At 36.3% G+C, this 22872-nt stretch overlaps 1 pseudogene; it reads right to left on the bottom strand.

The window, feature by feature from the left end:
- Positions 1-7415: 7415 nt before the first annotated feature.
- Positions 7416-22872, bottom strand: part of LOC107564958 (thioredoxin domain-containing protein 16-like) — a 20267-nt pseudogene continuing 4810 nt past the window's right edge.

Here is a 22872-nt window from a genome sequence, read left to right as displayed (position 1 = left end):
CTTGTATCATTAAACCTGGCAGATTCAGAAAAGTTTTTGTTGCTTTAAAAACAAATGCACCCAAAAATGAATACTTATCATTACTGTCATTATTCACTCACTGTCACTTGTTCAAAAATGTATGCCTGCCTTTCTTTTGGAACACAAAAGGTGCACGATTAAATCAAATGTAACACTTTAGTAAAGGGACCAATTCTCACTATTAACTAGTTGCTTATTAGCATGCTTATTATTATAACAAATTGGCTGTTTATTAGTAGCCTACTTATTATGCACATATTCTGCACGACCATATTCTACATCTCTAATCCTACCCAATAACTAATAATAAGCAGCAAATTAGGAGTTTATTGAGGCAAAAGTTGTGGTTAATGGTTTGTTAATAGCGAGAATTGGACCTTAAAATAAAGTGTGACTAATTCAAATCTTCTGAAACCACACTATAGCTTTGCATGATTAAAAGACAGCAATTTAAGTGTTTATGGTGCTATAATGACTTAGTCCCTATTCAGATTCATTATATGGGGGGGGGGGGGAATCTGCCAGAGTATTAAAAGAACAAAAAAGTAAGAAAGTCATACTGGACATGAAGGTGAGTAAATACTTTCTTTTTTTTTTTTTTTAGATGAACTTGGCCCTTGAATCCTGTTGCAAGAGCGAATACCCTCAATCCTGTCTGTTCTCGTGATTTAGAATATCCTCATTCTGTTGCGACTCACCAAAGAACATGAATTTCACACTTGACATCTTATTAATGCGAAGTACTTTCCTTGACCTATATGTAATAACATGCTTTTGGTTCATTTGAGCTATTTATACAGAAAAGAAGGTAAATACTGTACATGTTCGTCTTCATACTTTAGTTGTTGCATACTGTAATTAATTGTATTCTTTAAACATTCTTTAAATGAGACCCTTCATGGTCTTTTAGTACTAAAATACTATTCGGATGAAGTTTAAATGAAAGTATAAACTAGTCTGCCTGGTTTTCTTGTAGAGGCATGTACATTTCATAACATTTTGCAATCCACTAGCTTGACTCCTAAATAAGCCCCATTATCAGACCTTTAACCCATGAGAACAGAGGAAACGGCATGCTGTGGTGGAATGTCCAGCTTAAAAAAAGGGTTGTTTGGTTGAAAACGTGACAGCAATCACACACATTATGTTAAAACAGATTTTCTGCTTGAGGCAGTTGTGCTGAGAGTTAATTACAAAATGTTAAATGTCAAATTCATTATAAATGCTTAGAGGGCGGTTTTGTCAATAAAATGACTGTGTCTGTCCTTCAGCCTTCAAAGCAGTCATCCTTTATTTCTTCAAAGCCTAGAGGCATCTGGAAAAAAACTGAACTCCAGATGACGTGGCTTGGAAATAGCAATTTATTCATTGGGCCAGTGTCATGTTTGATTACTAAATCATGAAAACAGACAGCAATCTAATGCTTACTCAACAAATTGTCTCTTTTTTTATTTAGACTGTACAGCTGCAGTACATAAAAAGTTTAAGAAAAAGAAACTCATACAAGTTTTCGTACAAATGGAGGGTGAGTAAACGATGACAGAATTAAAATTTTTGTCTGAGCTATCCCTTTAATACTCCCACAACATACCATCTGACAGCCGGCTTTCTATGTGCATGCTTCTTGTGTGTGTGAGCTCAGAAAACTGTATATCAAGAGTTTAAATTGACAAGACTTTATAATGCATGAAGACTTTTTGTTTGTTGTTGCCAGAGTAACCAAGAGGGTCTAGCTGCAGCCTTGCACTTGCACTCTCAGACTTGCACTCTCAGACACTTGCGCTTCCGCTAGCGACGTCACTTACAGTCTTTTATTTTTTGTTCTATTTATTGATTACTTTTTGTTTGAATCTCTCAACATTTTACAACAGTAGCCAGGTGGTGAAGACAAGAAAAAAGAAACTAAATTACAATGTCACTTGCAATCGCCACTTGCACTCTCCGATACCTGCGACGTCACTTGCAATCGACACAAATGGTGCGTGTTGCCAATGGAGACAAGAAGCTGTGGTGATTAAACAATTAAAATTAATTTAGTTACTATAACATACATGGTCCTGCAAGAAAAAGACAAGACCCGCAAATCCGTCGCCACAGAACAGCAGAATATGAATGCAATGCACAAAGTCTCTCGTTAAGCATTTTCCTCCTGTAGAAAAACATAAACACTTAATATGGCTTAATGTATTAAGATATATTAAGTTCAATTAAAAGATCCATTTAACCCAAATAATAAACAAATCTACTAGAGTTTGGGAAGGTGGGGAAAGTACCATCGATCTTATTTTGGTATCTGATGAAAAATATATTTCCCAGAAAGGAGTCATTGAATACGGTATCAGTGATCATAATATAATTTTTTGTCCAAGAAAACGTAGTAAAATAAGATTTAGTAATCATAAAACAGTACAAATTAGATCGTTAAAAAAATATAATATTGACGTTTTTAAAGACTATCTTAAAAGAGTTAATTGGAATGATATTCGAAATATCTCAATAGTTGACGATGCTTGGAAAAATTTTAACGTTTTATTTCTTAAAGTAGTGGACAAAATTTCCCCCCTTAGACAGGTGAGAGTAAAGCAAAGAGCTAGTCCTTGGATGGATCAGAAAATATTGGAAATATAAAAAAATAGGAATAGGGCTCTCTCGATTTATAGAAGAACTAAGAACCAGGAAGACTATTTAAAATTTAAAACACTTAGAAACTTAGGACAGAAAAATATAAAGGAAGCAAAAGCTTAACGAGAGACTTTGCGCATGCGTTCATATTCTGCTGTTCTGTGGCCACGGATTTGCGGGTCTTGTCTTTTTCTTGCAGGACCCTGTATGTTATAGTACTAAATTAGTTTTAATCGTTTAAGCACCACAGCGTCTTGTCTCCATTGGCAACACGCACCATTTGTGTCGATTGCAAGTGACGTCGCAGGTATCGGAGAGTGCAAGTGGCGATAGCAAGTGACATTGTAATTTAGTTTCTTTTTTCTTGTCTTCACCACCTGGCTACTGTTGTAAAATGTTGAGAGATTCAAACAAAAATTAATAAAAAATAAAGCCTGCAAGTGACGTCGCTAGCGGAAGCGCAAGTGTCTGAAAATGCAAGTCTGAGAATGCAAGTCTGAGAGTGCAAGTGCGAGGCTGCAGCCAGACCCTTCGCAGAGTAACCAATGCACAAGCTGTAAAGGCACAGCCCTCTTCAGGAAAGGGGGCTGGGTGCAGCAGCTCATTTGCATTTAAAGAGACTGACGAAAACATTGTGTTTTTGTTTCTACCCAAGAAAGAGCATTTACAGCATGGAATAATAAATGATCCTTCAGGTATTTTGAGCTGAAACTTCACAGACACATTCTGTGGACAAAACCCTGCAGAGAGTGGTTCGGACGGCCCAGCACATTGTCGAGGCTACATCATCTCTCTTCTGCACTCTGACAAGCTATTTGCACTAAACATTACAATGCATCAGCTCTCTATAACAACATCGACATTTACCTCACTGTGTCGGATTAATAGTGACTACTGGACTACTACATAACATATGTAAACTCCTGTGTATACTGTCTATATAGTGTATACTGTGCATCTTGTGTAAAGTGAGTGAGTGAGTGAGTGAAGTGACATGTGGCCAAGTATGGTGACCCATACTCGGAATTAGTGCTCTGCATTTATCCCATCCAAAGTGCACACACACAGCAGTGAACACTCACACACACAGTGAACACACACCCGGAGCAGTGGGCAGACATTTTTTTGCTGTGGCGCCCGAGGAGCAGTTGGGGGTTTGGTGCCTTGCTCAAGGGCACCTCAGTCATGGTATTGAAGGTGGGAGAGAGCGCTGTACATTCCCCCCCCCCCCACCTACAATCCCTGCCGGTACGAGACTCGAACCCACAACCTTTGGGTTACGAGTCGACTCTCTAACCATTAGGCTTCCCCTTAAATGTGTATATTGTTATTTAATGTTCATTGTCAATTGTACATATGTTGTGTTGTTTATACTGCCTTGTTACAGAGACTTGCACCTAAGAATTTCACTGCCGGTACACCCGTGTACACAATGTGTGACAATAAAGAGATCTGATTTGATTTGACACCTGCGGGCAGTTGTTCAAAAAGTTGAATCTGGATCAGAATGATCTGGATTTGGAAATCCCATGCTTTGCTATCCAGGATCAGTTAACCCATCTTACTTTTGTGCCGGTTTTTCAAAGCAAAATTGGATTGGATCACCCTGATCCAGATACACACTTTTTCAGATTTCCAAATTGGGATTACTAGTGCTCTACAGAGCCCCTAAAGGGACATGGTGATGGAAAAAAAATGAGATGGTAAAAAATGCCAATGTTTTGCATTCTAGTTTTGCATTGCATTTACACAAATAACTACTTCTGACTGGTCCATCTCTGATGATTGTGCCAATGTAGTTTAAAATCAGTGATTAAAAAAACAACAACTTTAAATTAAATATAATATTTTTGTTTGATATTGACAGCTGTTTGGGGATATATTACATGTTACAATTGTTGTATTTTTTGGACCAGTTTTAAAGTTTTATTACATTTTTGTTCCTGAAGTCCACCCTTCTGCTGGGATCATAATAATCAAGTTTTTTTTTTCTTTTTTGGATCAAACGTATCCCAATCTTACTAAAACGTTTTGAACAACACAAATTGAGGATTTAATCCAGATCAAAACCAGAGATTGGATTTTGTGTCCTAATCTGAATTTTCTTTTGTACAACCCATTTTCAAGATTTGATCCAATTGGATGGCCAAAATCCGATCAGATTACTTTTGAACAACTGGCCCCTGAGGCTTATATTACATCTTGCAAAAAGGGCAGAACCTGTTAAATAAAAATTTATATACTAATCAGTCATTCTAAACTCCACCTACTTCTGTTTGTAGAAATCAATCTGCAGCAACAATTTACCGGAAGATTGCAACCTTTTGGTGTAAATAAATAAAACAAACATCCTAACCATCAGGCAGCTTGACCTCATATAAAAGCTTCGCATTGATTTTTGAAATCAAAACGACATTCAGATCATGTGAATATCTGGAAAGTTGGTTAGTATGGATTTCATCTACGTACCCAAGAATTTGTCTGAAGATCAATGGGACCATAAGAGTCTCTAGCCAAAATCAATAAAACAATATGATTGGTCCCTAGTGCATTTCCTCAGTAACTGTACTGCCAGCTAATATCTGAAGTCATTTCTTACCAGACGCTGCGAGACAATTTCTAACTTTTTAAGATTTGACTATATAACTGGACTGCCAGAAACAGACAAAGCCAAAACAACTGCTTTCCTGAATACACACACTACCGTTTGGGGTTATTTTTTAATTAAGTCAAAATCAAAGAACGTGTCATTGTTTTCACAAAAACATTAAGCAGCACCACAGTTTTCAACATTGATAATAAGACATTTTTCTAGAGCTTTTTCCTGAGAAGCAAACCAGCATATTGAATGATTTCTGAAGGATCATGTGACACTGAAGACTGGAGTAATGATGCTGAAAATTCAGCTTGGCATCACAGAAATAAATTACATTTGAAATCATATTGAAATAGAAAAGTTATTTTAAACTGTCATAATAAAATCCAATTGCAGTGTTTATGTAACATCATGTCTATTCAGACCCACAATCCTGTGCGTGCTATTCATTGACTAGCTGAAAGAACAAAATGGCATCTGATAAAGTGGTTAAAAGACAGAAATGCAAAATTATGATGATTTTCTCTACTGAGAAATAAGCCAAAGGCAATCAACAAGCTCTGAGAAAACTTTCAACCAAGATAGTGTATGAATTAAAGAAAAATTTGATTGATTGAGATTGAAAAATTTGAAAAAGCCTTACTAGGTTTCGGAAAATATAAACACTCAAGTGAGACTCAACTTTTCATTAAATCAACATTTTGCTTAATTTCTGAAATTATGTTCATTGTAGAAGTCAGAGAGCTCATGAGAGGACATAGCACAGATACTGTAAACAGAGGTCAGTATGACTGTATGCTTATGGAGTTTCCATGCAGGCTTATCCTATATAATGACCTTCAAATGGGTGAGTGTATATATACAGTGGGTACGGAAAGTATTCGGACCCCCTTAAATTTTTCAGTCTTTGTTATATTGCAGCCATTTGCTAAAATCATTTAAGTTAATTTTTTTCCTCATTAATGTACACACAACACCCCATATTGACAGAAAAACACAGAATTGTTGACATTTTTGCAGATTTATTAAAAAAGAAAAACTGAAATATCACATGGTCCTAAGTATTCAGACCCTTTGCTGTGACACTCATATATTTAACTGTCCATGTAGGATCCCCAAATCCAGGTGTGAAAAACTTGTTGCATCTTTCCCAAAAAGACTCATGGCTGTATTAGATCAAAAGGGTGCTTCTACTATATACTGAGCAAAGGGTCTGAATACTTAGGACCATGTGATATTTCAGTTTTTCTTTTTTAATAAATCTGCAAAAATGTCAACGATTCTGTGTTTTTCTGTCAATATGGGGTGCTGTCCGTACATTAATGAGGAAAAAAAATTTACTTAAATGATTTTAGCAAATGGCTGCAATATAACAAAGAGTGAAAAATTTAAGGGGGTCTGAATACTTTCCGTACCCATTGTATATATATATATGAACATCTGTGCTCATATGAAAACGTACGTGCAACCAACCACATATTAGGATCGCATTGCATTTCCAAAAATGTTTTATTTAATATGTCCCCAAAAACATCTGCATTAGGGTTTAAATACTGGACACAGATCCCAGCAGTACACAAAAGACGGGGGGCTTGATTAGTAACTTTGGTTTGAATTAAAAAGTAGTTCTTCCCTTGTTAAATGTGACACTAATTAACTTTAACAATGCATTCAACCCAAGATGCAGCCTCTTTCAGGTTTGACGTTAGTCTTTCCACCATGAAAGCAGCACGATATGGTAAAAAAAAAAAAAACTCAGCTGCTGTTCTTCCATGACTGAAACAAAAGAATGTACAAATTTACAAATGTCAACCATATGTGAAGCTCTGTATTTGTATAGAAACATTACCAAACAGGCACTGTAAGAATCAGAATAATATCGTCTCTCAAAAACATTTATATACGCTTTGGATAAATAAATACATTTGTGTAGACCTTTTTCAGGTTTTAAATATCACATTCAGTGTATATAAAGTTACAGCACTAAAATGTAAACTAGTTTGATTTAATTTGGAAAAGTCCATTCGATTTGTGAAAAGTAAGTTGGAACATGTGCAATACCGACGTTCTGATGTTCACACATTTCTGCAAATAGCACATAATGTGAAATCGAACAGATGTCAAGCAGTCATGTGAATTGCTTACATAACCTTCTGTGCCATTAGAGGACTTGACTTTATAGTTCGGAGTGCTGGCGAGGTGCTTGGGGGTTTGGTGATGGATGTGGAGTTCGTCTTTGGTTTATGGTCACATGCTTCTGCTCTCTGTGGTCTTCCTTGCCCCCAGTCTTCATGTTAGGACCCTTCTGAGCTGCGTAAGTCGGTGCTTCTTGGTCCATTATTGCCAAAAAGTCAAAGAATGGTACAGGAAGGCCCCATTTCCCATCTGGGATCAAGCCTAAAAGAACAACAGTGAAGAAAGAAAAAAAAACTGAGAATGTTGTTGTTCGTGACGTCTGTCAAACTCGTTGTTTCATGATGAAGAACAGCTAGCGTAACTTGAGTAAACACTAATTACTCTGTGTTCATGCAACAAAAGAACAGCACTTGGGGAGTAAATGATGCTTGGTACCTGGAAATCTGAAGTAGAGGAGTTTACTAATGGAGATAGAGAAGTGATTCCAGATGTCTTGGTGTGGAAACTATGTAAATCTACAATACTGATCTACAATAATTCCTGTGAAAACACAAGGAATCATACATACAGACAGCATAGCTGCATGCTATAATAAAAAATGTATAAACCGTGAATGCAAATATTTTTCATTTAACACTAAGGGTTAGTCATTTGATTGTAAGTATTGGTAAAAAAAACAACATCTATGAATTCACCATGCACAGTCCAAAAAGAGACATTAAATGGATCAAAAATTTAGATCAAAATGTACTCTAAACTTCCTATTGGTCCAAGTTTGGAGCAAGTAAGATTGTTCCATGAGCACCCAGTCAGCATATTAATATGATTTATGAAGGAAAATGTGACAAGGACCATGTGAAAATTTAACTTTGCAATCACAGAAATAAATTAGATTTTAAAATACATTCTATCAGTTATTTGAAATTGTAGTATTTCACAATATCACTACTTCTACTGTATTTTTCAAATAAATGCAGCCTTGTTGAACATAAAAGACTTCTTTGAAAAACATTACAAATATCTTACCACCCTTAACGTTTTAATGGTAGTGTGAACTTCAACAGAAAAGGGTTGCTTAAATAATAGTAAGTCACAAAATAATAAAAAATAATAACAATTAAAAAAAATAATATAGTTTTATAGTGTCATGGAAATTAATACTACACAACAATCTGATGCACAGCAAAAGTGGTGGAAGAAATATTGGCTCTGCAGTCTCCACTGAAATAGGCTTTAGTGGAAATAGGAATAGTGGAATTTTTGAAATAGGCATTACTCAAGGGGTGTGGAACATAAGTGTAGATCTCAGAGTTTCCTTCCATCCAAAATAAATAATTGCAGGCTATTTCATGGATATAGATTTAAAAAAAATTCCAGCACACTGATAAAAACCTGTGCACCCTTTATGCCTAGAAAAAGCATAACTGGAAGAGTCCAGCAGTTTTTCTTCGAGTTGTTAATGTTCCAAATTAACTTTAAACACTCTTTTCTTTAAAGTAAATTTTGGATCAAAGCATCTGATGGATAGATTGATAGATAGATGTGTTTTTAAAAGTATCCTATGCTCAACGAGACTACATTTATTTGATCAAAAACACAGTAAAAACAGTAATATTGTGAAATATTAGTACAAATTTAAATATTTGTTTTCTATTTGGATCTATTTTAAAATGTAATTTATTCCTGTGATGATTTTCAGCATCATTACTCCAGTCTTCAGTGTCACATGATCCTTCAGAATTTTTGAATGGTAGTGTCTATATTGAACTTTGATAAGACATGGAACAGCATGGTTTTTGATTTAAAAAATCAGCTTGTATCACAATCTAGGAATGTGGATCAACAGATGTGCTATTAACTGTAAAACACTGGATAACTGAGACCACTAGCACTCCTCTTCTCATAAGTCACTGATGCAGAGAGTCTTCTGCTACCACTAATGTCTGTGGTGCGGTGGGATTAATCAGCAGGCTGAAATGTTCTGCCACTCTGACGAAATGCATAGTAACCGACCAAACAATGCTGGTTGCTTAAATTACAGGAAAAGTGGACATCTGGGTCCTTGGAATTATTTCAGAAATGAGAATGATATTGGTTTTAAACATATTTTAGTGGTGTTTGCTAAGACCAGCATCACTATTAATATTGCTCATACTTGCAGTCAGAGGTTTACAGTTTTTATCATACCTCAAATCAGGCAGTTTGCTAACAACAGGCCTGATATTACAGTACTTTTTCCAAAGATGTGTTCAGCTGGTGGACTATAAAACAGGCAAAAAATGAAGAGGGACTGAAGAGGGACCCAAGCCATATCTAGAGTTCTGAATGACAGAGTGACTCTTTCGACTTGGACCAGTAAACAACCACTTAGCCATCACCCTTATAACAGCTCCACTCCATAATATAAACTACCATTCAAAAGTTTAAGTTCAAAATATTAAGCAGCACAACTGTTTTCAACATTAATAATACTTAATGTTTCTCAAGCACCAAACCAGCTTATTAGAATGATTTCTGAAGGATCATGTGACTCTGAAGACTGGAGTAATGGCTGCTGAAAATTCAGCTTTGCATCACAGGAATAAATTACTTCTTAAAGGGGTCATATGATGCGATTTCAATTTTTCCTTTCTCTTTGGAGTGTTACAAGCTCTTGGTGCATAAAGAAGATCTGTAAAGTTGCAAAAACTAGAGTCTCAAATCCAAAGAGATATTCTTTATAAAAGTTAAGAGTCAGCCACACCTACCTAAAACGGCTCGTTCTAACACGCCCCCACATATCTATGTCGCTATGTGGGAAGATTTGAATAACGCTGCCCAAATGTTCACGCAAAGAAAGAAGGCATAACTTTTATTCTCGCTGTAGTATTGTTGTTTCCGCCATGTTGTGAAGACACTGTGTGCTACGTTGTGAAAGCGAAACTACTTTGTTTGGCCTTCCAAAAGAGGACGATATCTGCTTCGTCATGCCTGGAGCTGATCCGTACTGGTTGCTGAGGAAATACTACAACTTTGCGCTGTTGATCGCCGGATCGGTTTTCACCATGGACAAAGCGGAGTCCAGCCCGGGGTCGTCACATGTCCTTCCGGATGCTCCTTCGTTGAAATCACCGGCCGCGCTGTTCTCAAGCCCACCCGCCTCTGCTCACTCTAACCCTCCCGCCGTTCCTCACGCCAGCCCCCGGCTTCTGCTCACTGTAGGCCAGCGGTGTGTGATGCTGTTTCGTTGTGAAAGCGAAACTACTTTGTTTGGCTTTTCAAAAATGGCGATTAGAAATCAGTGGTTAAGTTGTATTTACAACACTGTTCCAGAACACTTCAAACCAAATATTTAGATGTGTGCAGCACATTTTATGGAGGACTGTTTCTGGTAGAGTAGACTACAATGACGGCTGTTCTGACTCAAAGACTGTAAGTACGTCTTTTATATTTAAAGAGTTTTCATATTTTATATATTTAAAGCGAGGTTTTTGGGCAGTGTAGAGTAGGGCTTGGTTTTTGTCATTTCTCTGATCACAAATGCAGACATGGTTTTCTGTTTACGCGGCGCGGCGCGATGCAACGCAACGCGTAAAAAAGACAGTATACGTCATTATAATCCATAATTATGTCCCCACTGGATGCAACGAATGCCTCGTTTATAATGGGTTTTAATGTTTTTGAATCATCGCTCCGGCCGGACAGGGCATCATCACAATATGGCAAGGGGCATAACATTTCCGTCTCACGCCTGAGGTATTCGGCCAATCACAACGCACTGGATAGCTCGCCAATCACAGCACACCTCACTTTTCAGATCGATGAGCTTTGTAAAAATCGACGCATTTCAGAAAGGCGAGGCATAGAGGAGAAACAATAATGTACAGTATGTGGAAAATAATGTTTTTTGAACCTTAAACCGCATAAACACATTTCATTACACCAAATACACCAAATACTGTTCTTTTTAGCAACATCATATGACCCCTTTAAAATATATTAAAACAGAAGATGGTTATTTTAAATAGTAATAACTTTTTTCACAGTATTACTGTTTTACTGTATTTTTGATCAAATAAATGCAGCCCTGGTGAGCACAAGAGATTTCTTTAAAAAACATTTTGAAAAATCTTACCAACCCCAAACATTTGAACGGTAGTATATGGTAACACCCATTCTCACTATTAACTAGCATGAGTATTTAAAGCATATTGGCTGTTTATTAGTACTTATAAAACACATATTAATGCCTTATTCTGCATGACTATGTCTATATCCCTTAACCCTACCCCATTCCTAAACTTAACAACTAACTAAATAAGCAGCAAATTAGTAGTTTATTGAGGCTGAATTCATAGTTAGTAGTTAGGTAATAGAGAGAATTAGACCTTAAAATAAAATGTGACATGAAGGGTCGCTCATCGCTCCCATGAGCACAATGGGGGAAAAGTCCTGGTGCATCTAAACTAGGATAACTGTGGTTATAACACAGAGAGACATTGCCACTCATTATGCAAAGTTTCCGTGAAATGCGAAATTAAAAGCAGAATCTTTCTTGTGTTTAGAGACTGAATACTTCCTCTGGTACCACAGAAAAGAGAAGGACAAACCCACGAATGTGTAATGGGAACGATTTCACTTACCGCCCCATTACACATACAGGACCAAAAAATAGGCTAAAACACTAACATTATAGTCAGACATGAGACAATACAATACACAAACTGCCTAATAAAATCCATGGGGCCATATAGCAAAAAGGAAACAACTATTGTGTTTTCCTAGTACCAAGAGTCACAAAACAGGCACGTATACTATGGCTCTTTTAACAGCAATACAAAGGACATTTCATTATAATTACTCTAATGCTTCATGGATAAAATTCAGATGATGTGTAGACAATTGTATTTGCTCTGCATTTCACTGGCTTATGAAATTTAATAACTATATTGCGATGGATAAAGTGCTTAATTCATCCTCATAAAACACATTTTAACCGACAGACGGATTTTTTTTCGGAAGTGCAAAAAGCTGCCAAAAATGTCCCCAGGCCCCAGGAGTCCAGCAGAAGGTTTCAGGGAAATAACTTGTAACAATTAGACACAATTAAGGGATACAGTTTCCTCTCAGCTTCACAGGAAGCAGATGGAGATGCCGAGAAGTGGGTATAAATCCAGTTCAGGTTTTGATGCTAACAAAAGCAAGACCCGCTTTGAGACCATCAGCGGAATGGAGTGGCGTGTCTTTGGGGACGTGCGAGTGAGAGCGCTTTTTGGGAAGGTATCAACTGAGCTGAGTGCTGGATCAGAGTGACTGGGCCTGTTTTTATAAAAAATTTTACCACAGGCAACAATAGTGATTGCATTAGGGCAAAAGTGTTGATGAGGTTCTGAATGGATAGGGTGTGATCTCATAAACATTGGTGAGTGTCGGAGTACTTTGTGCCAGCTTTGTCAGGGCAGGGATGTGCGATGACTGATTCCTGGAACTGTAGCCACGTAACAGACATTGCCAACAATTACAAGGACATATTCGATGTCTTCAAATTTGGGCTGGACAATAATTCATATATCAGATATCAATATATATAGCAATATAATTTTTTTCAATTACAGTGATATGATTTTTAAACACATTTCCGATATTTCAATATATATAACCCATACATTGAATTCAAAACTGCACAATTCACCTCAACAAGCCGAACATTTTGCGCCAGTGTTCGAACTATACCGTGGACTTTGGGGGAGCCCATTTGCTTTGTGTTTTTAATTGGGGGGGGTTGTGCACTTGCGCGTGCCTCAAAAGGGGGCTTACAATGAATTACAAAGATACATAACAGCTACAAGTGTATGCCCTACTTGCTTTATGCAAGCACTATAATTAATAGGCCTACCATAATTCCTCCGTTCAATTAGGCCTAAGACATCGAGAGTCACGCAGACCTATAACAACCCAGCCACAACACTTAATTGCGAATAACATGCCTTACCTTAACACAGAATCGGCCAGAGTTCAACGTTTATATTTTTTTCTACTAATCTTTGAGTTAACATGTACTAAACATGAGTGCCCCACACCTTGATGCTCATGACAAGAATAGCATGTATAGTTATCTTTATTGAAGTGAATTAGGTTTAAATCGCCGTCATGCATGAATGAATATTTTTGCAATTTTACACATAATAATCCACGATGATCACATTACACAAAACTGAAATTGTACGTCAAAATAACACATTGTCAATATTTTTTGAGACCCCCCAAAATTTCACAAATCACATTTTCTGGGGAGCCCATGCCTTATTAAGGGGAGCCGAGCTCCCCCTAGCTCCCCCGTAGTTCGCACCGTTTTGCACTGTATTTCAAGTATGTAGTGCAAGCATGCAAGTGAGGTTATCTGTCCAGAAATGTTGTTGATTGTCTTGGTACGAAAACGTGATTGCTTTTTACGTCATTCACTTTATTGCACCTGGTTAATGCTGAAATCTGAACCAAATTGTTGTTTTCTGGATCAAAATCCTCAAAATACTCACCTGCTGGTTGTTCCTGTCTGTTTTCCACATCATGAATCCACTGCAGGATGTTCTTAGCCATTAGGGGGCGCTCTGGGGGGAAAAAGAACACCTCTCCTCCCGTTTTTAACCGTGACATCACCAAAGCAGGAAGTGGAGGTACAAAGCCAAGATACTTCTCCAGGATAGTCCTCCCAACAGGTGTCCGACCTCTAAAACAATGAAACCCCATAGATGACAAATAACAAAGGGTTTGCTTAAAGTGAATGCATTTTGATCTGACGTGTCTAACAGATTATGTTCCCCACAGATGGCTCCAACATGGCAGGAGTCCATCTGTCCAGAGCTCAGCGGTTGCTTTATCTCTGCTAAAGCCTTCATACTCTCCGTACTGTCCTCCTTTCTGATAAAAAAATCAGTAGCAAAGGTTTCCCAAGCTCCAAATACCAGGGAAGATTCTCCACGGTCAGTTCAGGCTTTAATGCAAAACACAACATATTTTTATCTTATTAGTGAGTGAGTTTTTGGCAAAGGAAAAAAAAAGTGACTTTTATTGCAATAAGATGGCATTTCGAGACACAGCGTATTTTCCCACTAACTGTGTAGGGATTAATTATTTCACTTTCCTATTTTATATGTTGTTGTTGTATTTAAATTTATTGCCATATCAGCTTCACAAGCTATTACATGGCAGATATAGATTCAACATTAAACAATATAACAAATAGTAATTATAATAAATATAAATGTTTTATAAAAAATTTTAACAATTTCTACACAAAATTTGACCATTGGCCTCTGATCATCATGGCCTCCTAACAATCCCCATATCTACTGATTGGCTTCATCACTCGGTCTCCTCTCCACCAATAAGCTGGTGTGTGGTGGGCGTTCTGGCGCACTATGGCTGCCGTCGCATCATCCAGGTGGATGCTGCACACTGGTGATGGATGAGGAGATACCCCCTGACAATGTAAAGTGCCTTGAGTGCCTAGAAAAGTGCTATATAAATGTAATGAATTATTATTATTACAAGTCTATAAAAGATTCTTTAAATTGTTAAAAAATAAGTCAAGTAATAATATAATAAATAAGTAACGCTTAACTATTTTTTTTAAATATTATGTATACACTATTATAGTATTTATTAATATTATTTATTACTGTTCATTTTGAATTAGCTTTTATTTGTATATTTTCAGTTTTCATTTGAATTTTAGTTTTAGACATTTTTTGTTATTAGCTTTATTTTTTATATTTTAATGTAGCTTTAATTTTTATAACAATATTTTAGAATTTAATTTTTATAATAACTTTTATTTCAGTTTTAGATACATTTAGACATTCAACTGAATTTTATTTTATCTTAGTTGTCAAGGCAACATATTTATTATAATAATATACAGGTGCATCTCAATAAATTAGAATGTTGTGGAAAAGTTTTTTTTATTTATTTTTTAGTAATTCAACTCCAATTGTGAAACTCGTGTATTAAATAAATTCAATGCACACAGACTGAAGTAGTTTAAGACTTTGGTTCTTTTAATTGTGATGATTTTGGCTCACATTTAACAAAAACCCACCAATTCACTATCTCAACAAATTAGAATACTCCATAAGACCAAAAAAAACAAAAACATTTGGCCTTCTGGAAAGTATGTTAATTTACTGTACATGTACTCAATACTTGGTAGGGGCTCCTTTTGCTTTAATTACTGCCTCAATTCGGCGTGGCATGGAGGTGATCAGTTTGTGGTACTGCTGAGGTGGTATGGAAGCCCAGGTTTCTTTGACAGTGGCCTTCAGCTCATACAGGTGCATCTCACTAAATTAGAATGTCATGGAAAAGTTTAACTCAAATTGTGAAACTTGTGTATTAAATAAATTCAATGCACACAGACTGAAGTAGTTTAAGTTTTTGGTTCTTTTAATTGTGATGATTTTGGCTCACATTTCACAAAAACCCACCATTTCACTATCTCAATAAATTAGAATACTTCATAAGACCAATAAAAAAACATTTTTAGTGAATTGTTGGCCTTCTGGAAAGTATGTTCATTTACTGTACATGTACTCAATACTTGGTAGGGGCTCCTTTTGCTTTAATTACTGCCTCAATTTGGCGTGGCATGGAGGTGATCAGTTTGTGGCACTGCTGAGGTGGTATGGAAGCCCAGGTTTCTTTGACAGTGGCCTTCAGCTCATCTGCATTTTTTGGTCTCTTGTTTCTCATTTTCCTCTTGACAATACCCCATAGATTCTCTATGGGGTTCAGGTCTGGTGAGTTTGCTGGCCAGTCAAGCACACCAACACCATGGTCATTTAACCAACTTTTGGTGCTTTTGGCAGTGTGGGCAGGTGCCAAATCCTGCTGGAAAATGAAATCAGCATCTTCAAAAAGCTGGTCAGCAGAAGGAAGCATGAAGTGCTCCAAAATTTCTTGGTAAACGGGTGCAGTGACGTTGGTTTTCAAAAAACACAATGGACCAACACCAGCAGATGACATTGCACCCCAAATCATCACAGACTGTGGAAACTTAACACTGGACTTCAAGCAACTTGGGCTATGAGCTTCTCCACCCTTCCTCCAGACTCTAGGACCTTGGTTTCCAAATTAAATACAAAACTTGCTCTCAACTGAAAAGAGGACTTTGGAGCACTGGGCAACAGTCCAGTTCTTCTTCTCCTTAGCCCAGGTAACCTCTGATGTTGTCTGTGGTTCAGGAGTGGCTTAACAAGAGGAATATGACAACTGTAGCCAAATTCCTTGACACGTTTGTGTGTGGTGGCTCTTGATGCCTTGACCCCAGCCTCAGTCCATTCCTTTTGAAGTTCACTCAAATTCTTGAATCGATTTTGTTTGACAATCCTCATAAGGCTGCGGTTCTCTCGGTTGGTTGTGCATCTTTTTCTTCCACACTTTTTCCTTCCACTCAACTTTTTGTTAACATGCTTGGATACAGCACTCTGTGAACAGCCAGCTTCTTTGGCAATTAATGTTTGTGGCTTACCCTCCTTGTGAGGGTAATCCTTGACAATGATTGTCTTCTGGACAACTGTCAGATCAGCAGTCTTTCCCATGATTGTGTAGCCTAGTGAACCAAATTGAGAGACCATTTTGAAGGCTCAGGAAACCTTTGCAGGTGTTTTGAGTTGATTAGCTGATTGGCATGTCACCATATTCTAATTTGTTGAGATAGTGAATTGGTGGGTTTTTGTTAAATGTGAGCCAAAATCATCCCAATTAAAAGAACCAAAGACTTAAACTACTTCAGTCTGTGTGCACTGAATTTATTTAATACACGAGTTTCACAATTTGAGTTGAATTACTGAAATAAATGAACTTTTTCACGACATTCTAATTTATTGAGATGCACCTGTATGTATTTTTAAATTACAATTAATAAAAACTATTTTAATAGTTTGTTTTAGTGTACAATAACAACACAGTTAACTACATCAATGTGGAGAGCCAGTCAATTCATGTTACTTAAACTCCAGTAAAACACATGTGATTCCAATATAAAGTACCATTGAGCAACTGTGAAGCATGGTGTTTGGACACTGTGGTAAATTTGCAACTATGTTCCCATAACAACTTACAAAACGATCCAGCTCCACTCGCTGTATAAGTGAGACAAGGTCCATTTGCTGAGGATGATGGGAGAGAATAGACCTCATAAGGAACTCCAGGGCCACGGGACACCAGTAGAGCTGGCAGGTTTACTGTCAGTCCCTCCACCCTGATCAAATACAGAGCAGTCAGCTGGAACACTTTCTTACATTACACATGTATCATCTTATTAAGACAATTTCTTTGAATGCAAAGCATAATCTAAAGTATATTACATCATCAAAATAGTTGCGGTGAAACTGTCAGATACCATTGCTCTGCCCCTTTGTGGGCAAATAGCCCAAGAATAGTCTCTCCTCTGAGGAGTCTTGCAGCTTCTTCAAATAAAGTTACACCTAAGACATAAAAAGCACATGACTGACAAGTTCATGTGCATATGTCATAAGTTATGCAATACATTCGGCGCCCATAAAATACATTTTGGTTGCCATAATATAAAAAATAATGCAAGTATCTGAGCAGTGTAGCATTTTATAGGTCATATATTATATTTTTATTTTATTTGTTCCCTGCAGTCCACTTACAATATCAAAGTCAAAAACAGTGGTCATTTGTTTTTTACATGTCCGTTTTCTGCATCCTTCTGACCATTACAATTAAACTGGCTCCTATGGTTTTAAAGGGATAGTTCACCCCAAAATTTAAATTCTGTCATTATTTACTCACCCACATGCCATTCCAAACCTGTATGACTTCATTCTTTAAAATATCTTTTTAACTACCCTTTAATATTTTTATGTAAACACTTCCTACACTGCTTCTAATGCTGAGATATTTCAGAAGGTTATGGCAGAGCTGCAGGTGTTACACACAACCAACATAAGCACATTTTACTCTTTTCATTTCTTCCACTGGTGCTCAGGCTTGGAAATCACCATTCACTTTCACTTCATGGCAAACAAAAGCTCAGACATTCTGCATAACATCTCCTGTGCATTTCACTGAAAAATTAAAACATAAATTTTAGTGCCACATGAGAATCAAAGGCTATTTTATGGCAAGATTAAAGTAGTTTTAAATAAATTATTTTCTTAGAATATGACAATAAAACCTACAGTACTGTTCAAAAGTTTGGTCAGGTTTTAAATGTTTAAAAGTCTCTTATGCTCACCAAGACCTTACAGTAAAAAAAGTTTAAAAATACAGTAATATTACAAAATATTATTACAATTTAAAATAATTGTTTTCTAATTGAATATATTTTAAAACGTAATTTATTCCTGTGGTGGAAAAGCTGAATTTTCAGTAGCCAAAAAAAAGTCTTATGAAATAATATGATGATTTGCCGCTCAAGAAACATTACTTATTATTATCAATGTTAAAAACAATTTAGCTGTTAAATATGTTTGTGGAAATCATGATGCATTTTTCTGTTCACAATTATTTGATGAATGGAAACTTAAAACGTTCAATAAAAACACTTTTAACAATGTGAAAGACTTTACTGTCATTTTTTTGTCAAGTTTATGCATCCTTGCTAAATTAAATAATCCAAACCTTTGAATGTTAGTGAATATAAGATTAATTTACTATTTGATGAAAATTCTAATTTTTTCCTGGTAAAAAAACAAAAACAAAACATCTAATAAAAATTACATTCTAAAAAGAAAAGTGTCTCACAGGAGAAATATATATAATATAATATGGAGTTGTAACATGACAGTCAATGATGAACATTTTTGAGTGAACTATTCCTTTAAGGTTTGTCCATGTATATACGGTATCTATCACATAGCAGTGATTCCTGGGAAAAGTTGGCTTACCCGTGTCATGTGTTGAAATGAAAAGGCCCAGAACTCTGACAAGGGTCAGATATACATGTTTACTGTACAAATCTCCCTCCAAGAACGACATCACCTCAGCAGACGAGGAGAGATGGGCAGGACTGGAGACCAGACTCCTGCAAGAACAAAAGTAACTCATTAATAAACATTAAGTGCGAAATGTTCAACAGATTATTAAAGGGGTCATATGATGCTGCTAAAAACAACAGTATTTGGTGTAATGAAATGTGTTTATGCAGTTTAAGGTTCAAAAATATTTTCGACATACTGTACATTATTGTTTCTCCTCTATGCCCCGCCTTTCTGAAACACGTCGATTTTTACAAAGCTCATTGTTCTGAAAAAGCGAGGTGTGCTGTGATTGGCCAGCTATCCAGTGCGTTGTGATTGGCCAAATCCCTCAGGCGTGAGACGGAAATGTTACGCCCCTTGCCATATTGTGATGATGCCCTGTCCGGCCGGAGCGATGATTCAAAAACATGAAAACCCATTATAAACGAGGCATTTGTTGCATCCAGTGGGGACATAATAATGGATTATAATGACTTATACTGTCTTTTTACGCGTTGCGTTGCATCGCGCCGCGTAAACATAAAACCATGTCTGCATTTGTGATCGGAGAAATTACAAACAACAACCACTACTCTACACTGTTTTTTGTTTCGTCGCTCCGGCCGGGACACGGCATCAACAGTATGGTGAGGGGCGTAACATTTCCATCACACGCTTGAGGTATTCGGCCAATCACAACGCACTGGATAGCTGGCCAATCAGAGCACACCTCGCTTTTCAGACCGATGAGCTTTGTAAAAATCGACGCGTTTCAGAAAGGCGGGGCATAGAGGAGAAACAATAATGTACAGTATGTGGAAAATATTGTGTTTTTTTTACTTTAAACTGCATAAACACATTTCATTACACCAAATACACAAAATAATGTTCTTTTTAGCAGCATCATATGACCTCTTTAAAAAAGATGGCCCACTTTAAGGTTAATCCTGAGTGACAGAGACTAAATCACACCCAGAGGATCTGACCTTGTGTGGGAAAGAGGATGTAATACTCAGTAGTGTGAACCTGTGGAGGCTCTTGGTTGCCAGCATCCCCCTATAGAGCTGAGCATCAGCCATGGGCTGGTAGATCAGAACGGTGGGGAAGGAAGTGACGTTCTGATCACGGCAAATGTCAGTCCATTCTCCACAGTTTACTGCCACCAACTGCACCCCATTCACACCTGAACATGATAAAGAAAGGAAAAACAGAGAGATGTGGTTTTAACATATACTGATATTAATTACACAAGTCTGTGACACTCTAACTGAAGTTTGTGCACACTTTTAACATAACATGCGCTGTCAGGTGATAAAACGGACACAAAAGTGATATTTTCATTTCTTTGACGTTTTAATTATGCAATCTTGAGGTGTGAAAATGTTGCCCCCTTTGGTTGAACATCCAATGACATTCAATGTAAAATAATTAGTCAAAAAAAAAAAACCTGTACAATATAAAATAATAAATAAATAAAACATCTATATCTATCTATCTATCTATCTATCTATCTATCTATATGACTTTTTGTGGAACACAAAAGATATTTTGAAAAATGTCTGTTGTTTTTTGTCCATTTAATGAAAGTGAGTGGGGTTCGTGTTTAAATGTTTTTTCCCTGCAAAAAAAAAAAGTCATACACATTGACATAAAGGTGAGTAAATAATGACCATGTTTTAGTTTAATTAATTACATTAAATCAAATAATTTAAATAAAGATGAGGAAATGAGGGATAGAGGAATATATCATATGTCAACTAAAAATCACAGACGAGTCTGTTAAAAAACATTTCAAAAATGGCTCAGAAAAGGGATGTTAGTCCTGAGAAAAATCATTTGTTTGCGGATTCCACTTGGCTTTATCTAATGCAATGACTTAAGTGTCCAAACACTTTTTGAGGCCAGTGTAAAAGCAAAACTATTTATTATATAGAGATTTCTTTAATATTATCTGAAAATGGATTCCATCAAATGAATCAATAAAAAAACACACAACATAACTCGATTTACAAAATTTCTACATTCTCTGACAATTTTGTTCATCATTGAAATACTTTTACCTTCAAGTGCATCTGCCACCTCTATATATGACTGAATGATAGCCATACAGACAGCATCCCCTAGAGGACAAAAGTGGATATATCAGGGTAGATTTGTCTTATACATCAAATATAATAATATAAGTAAAACTCACATTTAAAATAGAACAGCACCACTGTGATATCATTCTGTGTGACTGTTGATTGAAAAGTGTCTGAAGTGAGTTCAATAACAGACTCCAGATCCAGCATAAGATCACGGTCTCTGTACACAGACTCTGAAGATCTTTAGAACCAGTTCAAAACCATTGGAACCATGGTACTAATTAGCAATGACTGCATAGGTGGCGTCCTACCAAGATCTGACCAATGTTCCTCATCCTCCTCTTCGTTTTCTAACTTGTGTTCTTGCAAAAGTTCTTCTTTGAAAAGTTTCACAACCTCTTTGGCGCTATTCAGGGTAAAATATTTCACATCCTGTTGAGAAAAGCTTTTGTTAAAAACAGATTTTCTTTTTCAAATAATCACAAACACATTCAAAGGTTAAACTGGCCTTCTGTGTGAGTCTGTAAGCAGTGTTGTATTTCAGCTCGGACTGTCCCTGAAAAATGAAGGAAAGATAGAAACTAATCAAGATCAAGAGGGAGATACGGTGTTGACTGAAAATAAGATCTGTGGAAGGTCATTAGGAGATGTGTATAGGATGCTGTATGGTTATATCAAAACTGGCCCAATTGACTTTCTTTAAAAATGTCCCTACTCCTCTTGTGCACGAGTTTAAGCTGATGCATGGGAAAATAAATATTACCAATAATATCAAATTCCTCCCCTCCAAATCAAATGCAGATGGATAAAAATCAAGAAACCCACCCAACCTTATTTGGTTATGACAATTAACAACTATAGTTATTATGACAGTTAACATAGCTAACAATAATTAATACTTTTGTTTTTATTAATATTGGTTAATGTTTACTTTTTTATACACTTGTTTTTAATACAACATTTATTTACTTTTTTTTATACAACATTGTTAACATACAAATTCGTAAATATTAACATCAGTCAAAGGTAAATTAATTTGTCAATTGATTTATAAATGATAATTAGTTATATCTATTGTAGAATGTATATAAACATGTTTGGATGTATATTAATACTTTTATTCAGCAAGGATGCATTGAACTGATCAAGCGTGACAGTAAAGACATTTACACTGCTACAAAACATTTCTAATAAATGGTGTTCTTTTTAACTATATATGCAAGAAAAAAATCTTGCAAAAATGTATCACGTTCTCCACAAAAATATTAAGCAGCATAATCAAATGTTAATTAATATAATATTACACAGCTTAATAATATATTTAGCCGTGTTTTCAACATTGATAATAATAAGAAATGTTTCTGCATCACCAAATCAGCATATTAGAATGATTTCTGAAGGATCTCAGGATCTCAAAATTCAGCTTTGCATCACAGGAATAATTGTATTT

The sequence above is a fragment of the Sinocyclocheilus grahami genome, unplaced genomic scaffold, assembly GCF_001515645.1.
Source record: "Sinocyclocheilus grahami isolate Dianchi unplaced genomic scaffold, SAMN03320097.WGS_v1.1 scaffold972.1, whole genome shotgun sequence".
In the NCBI taxonomy this organism is placed as follows: Eukaryota; Metazoa; Chordata; class Actinopteri; order Cypriniformes; family Cyprinidae; genus Sinocyclocheilus; species Sinocyclocheilus grahami.
Note: the sequence above shows the minus strand (reverse complement) of the source record. Positions and strands in the feature narration are given on the sequence as shown.